General features: G+C 40.4%; 1 pseudogene; it reads left to right on the plus strand.

Moving 5' to 3' along the window:
• The first annotated feature begins 1996 nt into the window (after positions 1–1996).
• Positions 1997–3619, plus strand: LOC113410344 (polyribonucleotide 5'-hydroxyl-kinase Clp1-like; annotated as a pseudogene).
• The last annotated feature ends 1303 nt before the right edge of the window (positions 3620–4922 follow it).

Raw genomic sequence — 4922 nt, forward strand, 5'->3', positions numbered from 1 at the left:
TGAAAAATCTTTCAGGACCAGCTCCTTGCCCAACCTATGGTTACAAGCCACAGTCATCCCTATCTTCAAAAAGTGAGACCCAAGCCTAGTTGAAAATTACAGACCAATCTCCTTATGCTGCGTCACCTGTAAAGTCATGGAATCAATTATTAACCAATCCATCATCCTCCATTTAGAGACAAACAACCTACTCTCCAATAAACAATTTGGTTTCAGAAAAAAACTATCCTGTAATCTGCAACTCTTACACTGCAAAAACATATGGACTACACAACTCGACCAGGGCAAAGCAATAGACGCAATCTACATAGACTTCTGCAAAGCCTTTGATTCAGTGGTACACGACAAACTACTCCTAAAAATAAAATCTTATGGTATCTCTGGACAACTGAATAACTGGATAGAAGCATTCCTGTCAAACAGATAACAAATGGTCAAAATTGGGAACGCCCTATCAAATCCAGTACCTGTCAATAGTGGTGTTCCCCAAGGCAGTGTTCTAGGACCAACTCTCTTCATAATCTACATAAACGACCTTTGTGATCATATCAAGAGCAATTGCGTTCTCTTCGCTGATGATGTAAAGCTGTTCAATACCACAGACAATACTACTACCCTACAAAAAGATCTAGACAATGTATCTGTGTGGTGGTCTGGCATTCGAAATGAGACACAGGGAAAATGTCTGAGAAAATGCCAGCCCTGAGTGAACTCAGGTAGCAGTATTTATTGAGAAAAAACACAAGCAAAAATACAGTATGCATATTCAGAAACAATGACCTCTACAGAATTACCTCACCAGCATGAGAACATACAATCTTGGAAAGTCCCAGATGTTACCTTACTAGGATGAGATCATACAGCCACGGAAAGTCCCATGGGAAAGTACAACTGTGTACCTTGAACTTTTACCTATTTTCCTGTTCCTTCTAAACTTGCAGATCAAAACAGGATGAGACACTCATGAGCAAAGGTACTCCTACCCCCACCAAGAATGCCTATATATCCCTAGACCTATTGCTAGTTATACAAAGGATTTACAGAAAATGATCAATATATTATATTACCACATATCTGAATGGTCTAACATATGGCAACTTCAAATCTCAACAAATAAATGCTCTGTCTTACATATTGGTAAAAAAAATCAGAAAATAAAATACAAGCTGAATAGTCAAGATCTTGTTGATGACCCAAGCTCTGTAAAGGACCTGGGAATACTCACCTCTAATGATCTAAGTGCTAGAGCCCACTGCAACTACATAGCCAAAAAGGCATTAAGAGTTGTTAACCTAATCCTACGTTGCTTTTTCTCTGGTAATATCTCACTACTAACCAGAGCATACAAAACATTTGCTAGACCAATACTCGAATACAGTTCATCAGTCTGGAATCCTTATCACGTATGTGATATTAACACAATTGAGAAAGTCCAGAAGTATTTCACAAGAAGAGTTCTCCACTCTTCTACCCGTTGTAGAATACCTTATGCCACCAGACTCGAAATTCTAAAACTAGAAAACCTCGAATTACGCCGTCTTCGGTCCAACTTAAGCATGGTATATAAAATCATACATTGCAATGTCCTACCTGTCAATGAATACTTCAGCTTTAACCATAACAACACAAGAGCACACAACAGATACAAACTCAAAGTAAACCACACCAAACTTGATTGCAGGAAATACGACTTCAGCAATAGAGTGGTCAATGTCTGGAATACTCTACCCGACTCTGTAGTCTCTTCCCCCCCCCCCCAAAAAAAACTCCACCTTTAACTCAGAATTGGTGCTTCAATCTCTTCCAAATAAAAGGAACACAAAAGAGACCTCCTCTGACCCCCGTCCATTACTCAAAGACTTAAAGCTCTGAAAGCCAAAGAAAAATTGCTTGTTCATAGGGAGAAGTCTTAGAGAAGGTTAAAATTAACAGAACCAGCTAATCTGAGATGGTCAAGAATGGGTAGATTTGGGGCCGATCAACCGAGTACTTGGTTTTCCAGAGCAGCGACTAAGGCATGGCTATGGAAGGGACGGTGCTGGTGGAATTTGTGAATAAAACAAGATGGCTGAAGAGACTGGAGATGAAAAGAAACTGGTTGCCAAGTTTGAGCTGGAGAGAAAGACTGAACTCCGCTTTGAAGTTGAGGCTTCACAAACTGTCCAGCTGGAACTTATGACAGGCATTGCTGAAATCTTTGGAACTGAGTTGACACGAAACAAGAAATTCGCCTTTGATGCTGGTGCTAAAGTTGCTGAATTTACCTGACATGGTTGTTCTGTGCAACTAACTGGCCGGACTGAAGTAGCCTATGTCTCCAGAGATACACCCATGCTTCTCTACCTCAACACCCACACAGCTCTGGAGCAGATGCGGTTGCAGGCTGAACATGAAGATGAGCGGGGACCTTGGGTAATGGTGGTGGGCCCCACAGATGTAGGCAAGTCAACGGTCTGCCACCTGCTGTTGAATTATGCTGTGCGTCTTGGATGCTGACCCACATTTGTGGAACTGGATGTAGGCCAGGGCTCAATTTCAATCCCAGGGACTATGGGAACACTCTATATTGAGTGACCTGCAGATGTTGAAGAGGGATTCTCTGTTCAAGCCCCCTAGTTTACATTTTGGGTCCTCCACACCTGGCACAAACATCAAACTCTATAACAAAATCACATCTCACTTGGCTGATGTGTGTAATCAATGCTGTGAAGTGAACTGCAGAGCTTCAATCAGTGGTTGTATCATCAATACTTGTGGCTGGGTGAAGGGATCTGGATATCAGGCACTTGTACATGTTGCTTCTGCTTTTGAAGTTGATGTTGCTGTAGTGTTGGATCAAGAACGCCTCTACAATGAACTGAAATGAGATCTGCCTCACTTTGTTCGAACTGTGCTACTTCCCAAATCAGATGGAATAGCACTCTAAAGATTTCTGGTGGGAGATTCGTGATGACCGCATATGTGAATACTACTATGGCTTCTGAGGATGTTTCTATCTACATGCTTTTGATGTCAAGTTCTCTGATGTTAAGATATATAAAGTGGGAGCTCCCACTATCCCTGACTCATGTCTGCCTCTGGGCATCCCACAGGAAGACAATCAACAAGCTAGTCCTAGTTACACCTGGCCATGACATGGTTCATCATCTATTAAGTGTTAGTACTGCTGATGGCACTGATGAGAGCATCTCTGAGACCACTATGACTGGTTTCATTGTGGTAACTGGAACGCCAAGTATTCACAATGCTTTCACCAGCACCACGCCCATTGCCAAAGAATTTCCTGCTCATCATGGACATTTGTTTCATGGATCTCAAATAGTGTCCAGACTGGAAAAGCTCTACCAAGTTCCCAGTAGCTCTTTTACAAATAAAATTACAATTTTAAATGGAATAATTGCCCCCCAAAAGAGGCATAAGTAATGAGTACAGTAGAAGTTGAGTTATTTGAAAGGGGGAAAATCAGTTCTATTTTTTTTTTTATCAGTCATTAGATAGAATTCTCAAACATGAATTTGAGAAGATTCATAGATTTTGGCTCATGAATAACTATAATAGAGTTGCGGACTAGCAAATTGTTTAGTTTGCATTTTTCCTTGAGCCTCTTTTTCTGAAACTGGGATTCAACTGACTGAGCACCTAGAATGCCAAGTCCCCCTATTTCTTTCCTGCCCAGACAACTAGACAGCCACTTGTCTGGAATGGTATTGGGTCTCCTGTAATGGAATGCATGGAAGAAAATGATTCATATTTATAAGAAAAGAAAAAAACTGAACTTCACTGAGATGTTTGTAACCCTTCCCCCCCAGAGTCTACTGGTGTTGGGTGGCCAATAAATATAAATAAATAAACTAGTTCCTCAAAACTGTATCCAAGTCTCATTTGTTGTTTTTCAGGAAAAGAACTAAACCTACAATTTAGCATTCCAAATTCAGAGAATTATGATTAAAAGGATTGATCATCTAATATACTATGAATCAGAGGTGGTATTCAAGAGATTCTGACCAGTTCTGGAGAACTGGTAGCAGAAATTTTGAGTAGTTTGGAGAACCGGCAAATACCATCTCTGACTGGCTCCGCCACCATCTATTCTCTCCCTCCCGAGTTCCAGCTGATCGGCTGGGTCTTCTTTTGTTGCCCTGCACAGGAGAACGGAGCTGGAAATCAGATTAGTGGGGTGGGGAGGGAAGGGGTATTTTACAGTAACCTTCCCCCAAGAGTGGGGTAGGAATGGAGATTTTACAGTATCCTTCTCCTGCCACGCCCACCATGCCATGCCCACCAAGCCATGCCCACAGAACCGGTAGTAAAAACAATTTAATCCCACCACTTCTTATGAATATATAAAGCAGATTAAAATATGTCTATGCCATTGAATTGTTAAAATTACTTCTGCCTTACTGCCTTTAAGGAAGTGAGGCTCATATGTCCCTGCCCAGAAGCCAAATATATGCCGAGGATACGTATTATAGTTTGATCTTTGGTTTATTTGCCATATGATGTTTTTAGTTTACAAAGATCTAGAATTGTAGAATGTCTGGGGTACCCAAATATGGACAGCCAGGAAATACTTTCATGGAATTGATAAATTGTATGTCAAAATCCAACACTTTCAAGGGACATCTGTAATAATTTGCAGTTTTACATATATAGTAATATTATTCATAACTCCCTAATTTGTTTCTCATTTCTAATATTAGCTTACATTCCAAATGGGAAGTTCCCCTACCTTAAAAGAATTTAGAGTGATAAGTTCCAGATCTATTTTTTAATACTGTAAATAGATTATTATCCCCTGTATAAAATAATGTTATTTATTGAACCTACTTTGGTTTTAGGTCCAGGAGTTCTCAAATGTCATCACTAGCAATGAGAACATCTGTTCACAATTGAACTAAATTTTTTTTGGGGGGGAGGGCAGC

Source organism: Notechis scutatus, chromosome 3 (genome assembly GCF_049901735.1).
Source record: "Notechis scutatus isolate UNSWTSFEM ecotype Mainland chromosome 3, rNotScu1.2, whole genome shotgun sequence".
NCBI lineage: Eukaryota > Metazoa > Chordata > Lepidosauria > Squamata > Elapidae > Notechis > Notechis scutatus.